A 12,690-nucleotide genomic window follows, 5' to 3' on the forward strand; every position below is an offset into this window, starting at 1 on the left:
AAATCAAAACAACGGTCTGCACATAAAATAAAGGAAGTGGTCTGAGTTGAACAAAAACCACTGAAAGATGAGTTTCACTTATTCACCACATACATTTTAAATAGCTCCATCACTCTGGTGGGAATGCTTCACTCATCTCTCCATTTAAAGTTAGTTTTTCCAAGTAGTCCAGTCTAGCATATCAGTATGTAATATACTTTTTATTAAGCTGTATAATGTACAACTTAAAACTATCCCTCCAGCTCTTGACACAGACCAGTGATTCACTCTGGAGAACCGTCCTAGACATGATATCATCAAACGCTGCCTGGTCTACAGTCGTCGTCAAAAGTTTTGAGAATGACACAAGTATTGGTCTCCACAAAGTTTGCTGCCTCAGTGTTGATGATGACAATTTTCATATACTCCAGAATGTCATGAAGAGTGATCAGATGAATTGCAATTAATTGCAAAGTCCCTCTTTGCCATGAAAATGAACTTAATCCCAAAAAAACATTTCCACTGCATTTCAGCCTTGCCACAAAAGGACCAGCTGCCATCATGTCAGTGATTGTCTCGTTAACACAGGTGAGAGTGTTGACGAGGACAAGGCTGGCGATCAGTCTGTCATGCTGATTGAGTTAGAATAACAGACTGGAAGCTTTAAAAGGAGGGTGGTGCTTGAAATCATTGTTCTTCCTCTGTCAACCATGGTTACCTGCAAGGAAACACATGCCGTCATCATTGCTTTGCACAAAAAGGGCTTCACAGGCAAGGAGATTGCTGCTAGTAAGATTGCACCTAAATCAAACATTTATCGGATCATCGAGAACTTCAAGGAGAGAGGTTCAATTGTTGTGAAGAAGGCGTCAGGGCGCCCAATAAAGTCCAGCATGCGCCAGGACCGTCTCCTAAAGTTGATTCAGCTGCGGGATCGGGGCACCACGAGTGCAGAGCTTGCTCAGGAATGGCAGCAGGCAGGTGTGAGTGCATCTGCACGCACAGTGAGGCGAATAATTTTGGAGGATGGCCTGGTGTCAAGAAGGGCAGCAAAGAAGCATTTCTCTCCAGGAAGAACATCAAGGACAGACTGATATTCTGCAAAAGGTACAGGGATTGGACTGCTGAGGACTGGGGTAAAGTCATTTTCTCTGATGAATCCCCTTTCCGATTGTTTGGGCCATCCGGAAAACACCTTGTCCGGAGAAGACAAGGTGAGCGCTACCATCAGTCCTGTGTCATGCCAATAGTAAAGCATCCTGAGACCATTCATGTGTGGGGTTGCTTCTCAGCCAAGGGAGTGGGCTCACTCACAATTTTGCCTAAGAACACAGCCATGAATAAAGAATGGTACCAACACATCCTCCGAGAGCAACTTCTCCCAACCATCCAAGAACAGTTTGGTGATGACCAATGCCTTTTCCAGCATGATGGAGCACCTTGCCATAAGGCAAAAGTGATAACTAAGTGGCTCCGGGAACAAAACATCAACATTTTGGGTCCATGGCCAGGAAACTCCCCAGACCTTAATCCCATTGAGAACTTGTGGTCGATCCTCAAGAGGCGGGTGGACAAACAAAAACCCACAACTTCTGACAAACTCCAAGCATTGATTATGCAAGAATGGGCTGCAATCAGTCAGGATGTGGCCCAGAAGTTAATTTACAGCATGCCAGGGCGGATTGCAGAGGTCTTGAAAAAGAAGGGTCAACACTGTAAATATTGACTCTCTGCATAAATTGAATGTCATTGTCAATGAAAGCCTTTGACACTTATGCAATATTTGTAATTATACACTGCTCAAAAAAATAAAGGGAACACTTAAACAACACAATGTAACTCCAAGTCAATCACACTTCTGTGAAATCAAACTGTCCACTTAGGAAGCAACACTGATTGACAATAAATGTCACATGCTGTTGTGCAAATGGAATAGACAACAGGTGGAAATTATAGGCAATTAGCAAGACACCCCCAATAAAGAAGTGGTTCTGCAGGTGGTGACCACAGACCACTTCTCAGTTCCTATGCTTCCTGGCTGATGTTTTGGTCACTTTTGAATGCTGGCGGTGCTTTCACTCTAGTGGTAGCATGAGACGGAGTCTACAACCCACACAAGTGGCTCAGGTAGTGCAGCTCATCCAGGATGGCACATCAATGCGAGCTGTGGCAAGATGGTTTGCTGTGTCTGTCAGCGTAGTGTCCAGAGCATGGACGCACTACCAGGAGACAGGCCAGTACATCAGGAGACGTGGAGGAGGCCGTAGCAGGGCAACAACCCAGCAGCAGGACCGCTACCTCCACCTTTGTGCAAGGAGGAGCAGGAGGAGCACTGCCAGAGCCCTGCAAAATGACCTCCAGCTGGCCACAAATGTGCATGTGTCTGCTCAAACGAAACAGACTCCATGAGGGTGGTATGAGGGCCCGACGTCCACAGGTGGGGGTTGTGCTTACAGCCCAACACCGTGCAGGACGTTTGGCATTTGCCAGAGAACACCAAGATTGGCAAATTCGCCACTGGCGCCCTGTGCTCTTCACAGATGATAGCAGGTTCACACTGAGCACATGTGACAGACGTGACAGAGTCTGGAGACGCCGTGGAGAACGTTCTGCTGCCTGCAACATCCTCCAGCATGACCGGTTTGGCGGTGGGTCAGTCATGGTGTGGGGTAGCATTTATTTGGGGGGCCGCACAGCCCTCCATGTGCTCGCCAGAGGTAGCCTGACTGCCATTAGGTACCGAGATGAGATCCTCAGACCCCTTGTGAGACCATATGCTGGTGCGGTTGGCCCTGGGTTCCTTCTAATGCAAGACAATGCTAGACCTCATGTGGCTGGAGTGTGTCAGCAGTTCTTGCAAGAGGAAGGCATTGATGCTATGGACTGGCCCGCCCGTTCCCCAGACCTGAATCCAATTGAGCACATCTGGGACATCATGTCTCGCTCCATCCACCAACGCCACGTTGCACCACAGACTGTCCAGGAGTTGGCGGATGCTTTAGTCCAGGTCTGGGAGGAGATCCCTCAGGAGATCATCTGCCACCTCATCAGGAGCATGCCCAGGCATTGTAGGGAGGTCATACAGGCACGTGGAGGCCACACACACTACTGAGCCTCATTTTGACTTGTTTTAAGGACATTACATCAAAGTTGGATCAGCCTGTAGTGTGGTTTTCCACTTTAATTTTGAGGGTGACTCCAAATCCAGACCTCCATGGGTTGATACATTTGATTTCCATTGATAATTTTTGTGTAATTTTGTTGTCAGCACATTCAACTATGTAAAGAAAAAAAGTATTTAATAAGATTATTGCATTCATTCAGATCTAGGATGTGTTGTTTAAGTGTTCCCTTTATTTTTTTGAGCAGTGTACTTCAGTGTACCATAGTAACATCTGACATAAAGATCTAAGACCACTGAAGCAGCAAACTTTGTGGAGACCAATACTTGTGTCATTCTCAAAACTTTTGACCACGACTGTAGATCAAGGCCAGAATGTGGAGGTGGACCAACCTCCTGCATACCTGTTCCCACCCCCCCATCCACCACTCGAGGTAGAAGTTTCTCTTAATAACTGATCTAGAATTAGATTACCCTCCTGTGAAATAGGTCATGTAGAAATGTGGTCTTAAAATGTAACGATGACGCTGGGAGTCGAAGCAGGTGCAGGTGGTAAGTTTAATAAAACAGTGAACATGGACCGATTCAAAACAGGAGTAGTGTCTGGACATGAAACATCATCAACACTGCCTGGGGAATGAACCTAAGGGAGTCACAGATACAGGGGAAGAAATCAGTGAAGTGATGGAGTCCAGGTGAGTCTCATGATGAGGCGCAGGTGCACTTAATGGTGGTTGTCGAAGCCAGTGATTAGTAAACCGGCGACGTCGTGCGCCGGAGAGGGGGGGGCGGGAGTAAACGTGACATAAGGGCAGATATTCGGAAGGATGCAGCAGGTTCTGGTGCAAAGGTGTCCATATTTATTCATAGTGTTCAATAGTGATAGCCGGCAATAAATATTTCCAAGACAAACAGGTAGACAATAGACTTACTTCTCAAACAAAACAACAAACTGCACTAAGCCTAAACCAGGCTTACCCTGTATCTTCCATAGCTCTTACAGGTTGGGGGTGTACCTCGTTCAAGCAGCCTCCCCACTTGAATTCTAAAACAGAACTGACTTGCTCTCCAAAACAAGCCCATATATACCTGAAGTACACTTCCTGGAACATACCAATATGTATGGCAACATAACACCATGTCTGGCTAATACAAATGTAACTGGCTTCCTGATAATTACCACATTACATACTGTATGTCAAGATCAGTGAGATATATAATTAAGTCCAGACCTCAGTGTGGAAGGAGGAGACTTCCACCAGCATGATGATACGGAATCCAGTTGACCCCTGATAAGTGCACAACATTTTTGTCTTCTTTTTTTTCAGCTATCTGCAATCCTCCATGCTCCTCTTCCCCTGACCTTCCTCCCTCTCCGCACTCTCTCACCCACTCTTATCTTTGTATGAAAACGTTGGAAGAAAGTTATCTGCCGTATTTCAATAGCAATGTCCCCTCATCTACCATGTTTATTATTTAGAGTATGAGGAAGTTTATTTTCTAGACGTGATCAGTGTTGGGTTATTCTCTCTAACATGATTTAGCAATGGGTAAGCTGATCCTAAATCTGTGCCTACAGGCACCCTGTACCTGCAGCATACATTTACAGGACCTTGCAGGGATGCTATGTCAGGTTACAGTGACAGGTAGTACAGTTACCATGGATACCTGAACAGCTGGTTAGCTAAAGCCCTCTCTCAGCTGAGGAGCTCACCAGTGGCGTACCGCAGTTTTGCCTCCAGGGGGCCCCCCAACCCCAAAAACCAACACATGACCCCAGAGCCCCACCATTTTGGAGGCTGTGGGGGAGTGGGGTACACCAGCGGCATTCTATCTGGCCTTTTATCAATTATATTTTCTCACCTCCTGCGTCCTCTCTCCTCCATCCTCTCTCGCCTCCTTTTGAAAAGGTCACAGGTAATGGAGGCAAGGCGGCGAGGAGAGTGACCGTGGATGCAAATGAGGCGGTCCTTCTCCACTCGAGTGTCATTAGGCAAATGACATTTACAGGGCAGAATCCCACAATAAATTTATAAAGTTATAAAAACAAATGTAGCTAGTTGTGCAAGACATGTTATAGATAAAAGGATAAGTAGCATATCGTTTTAAAATGTGTGTATGCTTTTCTCCTTTGAGAAAACAATAGGTGATTTAAAAAGGGGTGTGGCAGATTTCAAAACTCTTCCGCGAAGGACTCGGGTAGGATACACTTGTACTTCCTCGCCAAAAGGAGGCTGTCGAGGAGGGGAAACCATCTTCAGTTTGCCTACTAACGAATTGACACACTCCTCGACCACCTATCGGTTTCCGGGTCACGGAGGAGAGAGGACGGTGGACGGACTTTTGCCCAAACGAGAAAACCCCTCTCTCTCTCAGCTGAGGAGATCACATGACCCTGGGATACTCAGTCACATGGAATTCTCTCTCTCTCTCATATTAAACTCAGCAAAAAAAGAAACGTCCCTTTTTCAGGACCCTGTCTTTCAAAGATAATTCGTAAAAATCAAAATAACTTCACAGATCTTCATTGTAAAGGGTTTAAACACTGTTTCCCATGCTTGTTCAATGAACCATAAACAATTAATGAACATGCACCTGTGGAACGGTCGTTAAGACACTAACAGCTTACAGATGGTAGGCAATTAATGTCACAGTTATGAAAACTTAGGACACGAAAAGAGGCCTTTCTACTGACTCTGAAAAACACCAAAAGAAAGATGCCCAGGGTCCCTGCTCATCTGCGTGAACGTGCCTTAGGCATGCTGCAAGGAGGCATGAGGACTGCAGATGTGGCCAGGGCAATAAATTGCAATGTCCGTACTGTGAGACGCCTAAGACAGTGCTACAGGGAGGCAGGACGGACAGCTGATCGTCCTCGCAGTGGCAGACCACGTGTAACAACACCTGCACAGGATCGGCACATCCGAACATCACACCTGCGGGACAGGTACAGGATGGCAACAACAACTGCCCGAGTTACACCAGGAACGCACAATCCCTCCATCAGTGCTCAGACTGTCCGCAATAGGCTGAAAGAGGCTGGACTGAGGGCTTGTAGGCCTGTTGTAAGCCAGGTCCTCGCCAGACATCACCGGCAACAACTTCGCCTATGGGCACAAACCCACTGTCGCTGGACCAGACAGGACTGGCAAAAAGTGCTCTTCACTGACCAGTCGCGGTTTTGTCTCACCAGGGGTGATGGTCAGATTCGCGTTTATCGTCGAAGGAATGAGCGTTACACCGAGGCCTGTACTCTGGAGCGGGATCAATTTGGAGGTGGAGGGTCCGTCATGGTCTGGGGCGGTGTGTCACAGCATCATCGGACTGAGCTTGTTGTCATTGCAGGCAATCTCAACGCTGTGCGTTACAGGGAAGACATCCTCCTCCCTCATGTGGTACCCTTCCATCAGGCTCATCCTGACATAACCCTCCAGCATGACAATGCCACCAGCCATACTGCTCATTCTGTGCGTGATTTCCTGCAAGACAGGAATGCCAGTGTTCTGCCATGGCCAGCGAAGAGCCCGGATCTCAATCCCATTGAGCACATCTGGGACCTGTTAGATCGGAGGGTGAGGGCTAAGGCCATTCCCCCCAGAAATGTCCGGGAACTTGCAGGTGCCTTGGTGGAAGAGTGTGGTAACATCTCACAGCAAGAACTGGCAAATCTGGTGCAGTCCATGAGGAGGAGATGCACTGCAGTACTTAATGCAGCTGGTGGCCACACCACTGTTACTTTTTATTCCCCCCCTCCCCTCCCCTCCCCTCCCCTTTGTTCAGGGACACATTATTCAATTTCTGTTAGTCACATGTCTGTGGAACTTGTTCAGTTTATGTCTCAGTTGTTGAATCTTGTTATGTTCATACAAATATTTACACATGTTAAGTTTGCTGAAAATAAACGCAGTTAACAGTGAGAGGACGTTTCTTTTTTTGCTGAGTTTATATTCACGTGTACACTCATACAAAAACAGACCATTTCATGTTATCAATGTAGCAAAAACACATTTATTATATTAGGAAATACACAAAAATAAGCAAATGTATAGAAAGAGAACACAGGAATACAGAGGACAGTCCTGCATTGTGACCCAGAGGAAAATATTTGCTCCTCACGACACTGTGCAAAAGAGAGGATCAGTGCCCCTGACAGAGTCAAAGCAGCATCAGAATCCAAACACAACCAGGTCAGAATTGAACCCTAACCCCAACCCAAACACACACACCTCAGAACACCCCCAACCATGCAGGTGGTGCTGATCCATACCTTCATAATAATACACATCTTGTCAAATGAATAAAGGATTTGGACACGCTGCTTTTCCTGCCATACGTAAACCCGACTCCCAACCCCCTAACCCCAAACCTGAAGTACGAAGGCAGATACTTTGGCGAACACCGATTCTGAGGGTTGTAACAAACCCCAAAAGAACGTTTACATGAGCAAAACACAACACCTGATGAAGACATCACTAGCATACATTGCCAGGTGTCTGCACCCCCCCCCCCCACACACACACACACCTGGGGTAACACTAACCCACACACCTGGGGTAACACTAACCCACACACCTGGGGTAACACTAACCCACACACCTGGAGTAACACTAACCCACACACACCTGGGGTAACTCTAACCCACACACACCTGGGGTATCTCTAACCCACACACGCCTGGGGTAACACTAACCCACACACGCCTGGGGTAACACTAACCCACACACGCCTGGGGTAACACTAACCCACACACCTGGGGTAACTCTAACCCACACACCTGGGGTAACACTAACTCACACGCCTGGGGTAACACTAACCCACACGCCTGGGGTAACTCTAACCCACACACCTGGGGTAACTCTAACCCACACACCTGGGGTAACACTAACCCACACACCTGGGGTAACACTAACCCCCACACACCTGGGGTAACACTAACCCACACACGCCTGGGGTAACTCTAACCCACACACGCCTGGGGTAACACTAACCCACACACGCCTGGGGTAACACTAACCCACACACCTGGGGTAATACTAACCCACACACACCTGGGGTAACACTAACCCACACACCTGGGGTAACTCTAACCCACACACCTGGGGTAACTCTAACCCACACACACCTGGGGTAACACTAACCCACACACACACCTTGGGTAACACTAACCCACACACACACTAGGGTAACACTAACCCACACACACCTGGGGTAACACTAACCCACACACCTGGGGTAACACTAACCCACACACACCTGGGGTAGCACTAACCCACACACCTGGGGTAACACTAACCCACACACCTGGGGTATCTCTAACCCACACACGCCTGGGGTAACACTAACCCACACACACACCTGTTTAACTGGAACATGTCACCTTGGTTTGGGTGCTGTACACTGTTACCAAGGTAACAATCAGCCAATCAAACTGGGAGACCAGGCATGATCAGTGGAGCTAGATAAACTATATGTTGGTTTGTTGGCACAGGTTCCTGTATTGTCTGCTGAGTGGGCAGTGCTATGTACTAGAAGACTATGCCTAAAATATGTGGATATGCAACGACTCTGTGTACGTGCAGTAAAATGTATGTGTTGGTATGTGTTTCTGCAGCAATATGTGTGTGTGCATCGTGTGTAGCTGTGTGTGTTGATATGTGTGTTTGTGCATCGTGTGTTGATGTGTGTGTGTGTGTGTGTGTGTGTGTGCGTCGTGTGTAGCTGTGTGTGTTGATATGTGTGTTTGTGCATCGTGTGTAGCTGTATGTAGCTGTGTGTGTTGTGTCTCAAAGGTTATTCTTTTCAGCTACTTGTCATTATCTAGTTTAGTATCAAATGTTGCGAATCTAGAAACAGCCATTAAAAGGAATGGCTTTGGCTTCCAGAGGTATTGTAGCCTTACAAACCCTACTGAGCATGTGCTGCAGAAACACTTGAAAGGAGACACCATCAGAAAGCTGTATGATACCGTAGGTCAGATAGAAAATTAGCATTTATACAACTCTTACATGTGTTTTGCTTTGTTCGAAGTTAAGATTTTTTTTGTGTAGCTTGACTGACCGCTATGGCTCATCACTCCCAAAGTGGTTCGAGTGCTTTGGCCCCTGATGATCTGGTGTTGATTGGACCTGGCCCCAGTGGCGGCTCCTGAAAAAATTCTCAGGAGGGGCAATTTTTCTGATGATTTAGGTGACCTACACACATTTTAAAAAAGATATGTCCAGCAACAACATGAAGACAGGGGCAGCATATAAGTCAATACCAGAAGCATTTATTGACTGATCTGGGGAGATGGATTCCAGTTTCTGTGACAGATTATAAATAATCTCTGATGCCTTTGTTATATTAGCTTTTGGTTGAATGTACTGTCGTAGTAAATATATAATGTTATAGCTTGGTCTGACTAAAATCTTGTGCATGACCCATTTTGTGTTGGGCGTTTGTTTTCAATCAATGCTGTTCCTATCCTATAACAATGGACAAAAGAGTCCTATCTTGTCAGCCTTGTCAGCAGGTGGCCAAGGACAACACCCACGCCATAGGTCTCTCAGTTCTTCCAACTCACGAGTTCTTGCTCTGAGGACACACACACACACACACACACACACACACACACACACTCATCACTGATAACACACACACACACACACATCATCACTGTTAAACACACACACACACACACACACAAAAAATCCCCTCTCTTTAGGCTGAACATTTGAAGACAGAGAACCCGACTCAGAGCCAATGCAACAGTGGAGGGGACCTCGCCCAACTCATCAGGACCAATCAGAAGATCAGAACTACTAGATTCAACCTACATCATTTATTGTATAAAATGTCTGCACACAATGTTTTCGGGGCTCTCTTCAGATAGCTCCCTAAGAGTTTGACGAACGAGTCCGTGCACGCGATTCCAGATATCTTTACCTCTGAATAAACTGCCTTTATTATACCATATCCACCCTGTCCAAAGTCTCTACTTGGTCTCAGTTCTCCAGTAAACTTGTGATTATCAACAGTACACAACGGTAACAAACAATTGGGGGAACTCACGGGGCAGATAGTAAGGTCGCAGTGACACAGAAAGCAGTTCAATGTCGGGGGTACAGAGTCGCTCTCTTACCAGGATCGATTTTCCCTGTGACTGTGTCAGATCGCGGTCCGCTCTGACCAGGGGTGAAGCCGGCCGGCTCCACTTCTCTGTCCGGGACTCTGTCATCCAGCCAAGTCTCCCAGCTGTATTGGATTCCGCTGCCAGCAGCGTTTTCATTATTTAGTCCGTTCGTAGCGGGTATGTACACGATCAACAAGATCAGTCCAAAACCCACCACTGGAAATCCATGGTTGGCAGAATGTTTGTAAACTAAGTGTACAAATTAAAAACATAAAATAACGCCACTAAGTGTACAAATTAAAAACATAAGATAACGCCACACTGCAGGTCGCAACAGAGACGCTGCTAGCCGCTATTTTCTTAGTTACGTTCATGGTTACGTCACGTATGACGAAAGCGCGTAAGTGCAAGCCCACAGACACCCATAGAGATTGTATTGAAAGCTTTGAAATTTGAAAAAAATAGATTTTACATGGGAGTCTATGACAGACTTCTGGGCGATTTTCAACATGACTGAAATCGCCCCAAAAACGGGCGGGGCCATTTGAAGCACGACTTTAGCCTGATTTGACATTTAGTGGCAGTCAGATCAGATTAGAACACTGATAACTACTGTTGCCGAGATATAATTGATTAGAAAAAAAATCCCTTCCTTTTCCCGTTTGGCAGTGCGTCGCCCATATCGCCCTATTGAACACACCGCCCCTGCCTGGCCCCTACACTTACCCTGATGATCTGGTGTTAACCGGAGAGGTAGTGGTAAAAAAAAAAAAAATCTGGCTAAACGCTGATCGCCGTTCGTGGTGAGTAAAGTAACACTCCCTATACTTTCAACCAGTGGTGTAGTGGAGGGTATACGCCGGTATACCCATTAATTTTACAGTCAGCATTACTTATACTCACTTCTTAATCCCCACTGATACGTATCAAAGTAGTGTAGTGGAGGTATACGCTGTATCAATTAATAGGGCTGATGGAACAGATCGGAATGTTTTAGCTTAAAATGTTGATCAACTATTATTTCTTCACATTTTATGCGCAGCAGTGTACACACGGCGGTAGGACTACTTGTAAATGTTTCGAAATGCTATTTGCGGCAATACACCATTCTAAAATGCGCACTGCACATGTGAGCGGTTTCATGGACAGAGATGGAAATACCCATTAGAAATGTAAAAATATAGGGGATTTAAAGATGCAACAACTATCATGGGTTGCTAATATGATTAGGATAATGTCTTTGGCTGCTAGACAATGAAAGAAAGTTGAAAGAAAACCAATAGAACAGGAGAACGCATATGAGGAAGTCTTTAGAAAAAGAATTGCCTCCACGTTTCTATCGTGGGATTTTGGCTATAGGCTACTGTGAAGCAAGACATGCCTGATAATATAAAGTAAAACGTCCAGGTTTCAAACAATTAAAGAACAGGAAAAATATAGCGATGTTAATGATAGGCCTAATTATCTTCTGGTACATGGAAAGACTTTCCCCAAAAACCTTCTCAGTTAAATGTTAACTGCTACAAAGTAGCCTATGTTTAGCTGGCAGAATGATATCATGATTATTTGCATCAATCCAGTGGCCATTTCTTTTAAAACTCAATCTCATGTGCTACAGAAATGCCACCAACCAAACAACAGTGCTAGGTGCCTGCATACTAAAAAATCTAAATTTCTTAGATTTTTCCCAGACCTCAAAAGTGGTCCCCTGATGTGGTTTTAGCATTGTTATGGATTTAGAACATAGCACTTTTTTTCTGTTAAAGTGTGACTTTGAGAGCAAAAATTTGGAAAAATCTGAAACCTGTGAATTTCTGACTCAGTTTATCCTTTTCAATAGTAGGCCTACTATTATCCTACTGCACAGTACAGCTTGGGTTGGCCTGACTGAAGGACCAATGTGGGATGGATCATTTTAGGTCATTCAGAGTGTTTCTCATAGAATTTTCCACACAGGCCATATTTCCTTCGACGGGCAGTTACTGCTCCCCCCTTAAGCAGTGCAATTGAAGAGTTTAGTTCCGAAATGCTATATCCACCAATTTTTCACATTTGTGCTTTTTCATGATAAATGATTCTCATCATGGGTAACTTCAAGTGTGTGTAAAATATTACTATTCTTAGATTTTTAATTAATAGATTTTTGATTAAAATTGATTTAGTTGCAAAACGTTATATCCATTGTTTAGCTGGAATGGAATGTTTGTATCCTGTATATTTGACTGTGATATGTGGTTGTCTCACCTAGCTATCTTAAGATGAATGCACTCTGGATAAGAGCCTCTGCTAAATGACTAACATGTGAAATGTAAATGTTTTACATACAGTATGAAAATGTATGCACTCACTAACTGTAAGTCGCTCTGGATAAGATCGTCTGCTAAATGACTAAAATGTAAAATGTAATGTAAATGTAAATCTCATATTACTGTATTTAATAACTTTTTTTTTAAACTTTTTAAAATATTGATGTAACAAA

Source organism: Coregonus clupeaformis, chromosome 5 (genome assembly GCF_020615455.1).
Source record: "Coregonus clupeaformis isolate EN_2021a chromosome 5, ASM2061545v1, whole genome shotgun sequence".
Lineage (NCBI taxonomy): Eukaryota > Metazoa > Chordata > Actinopteri > Salmoniformes > Salmonidae > Coregonus > Coregonus clupeaformis.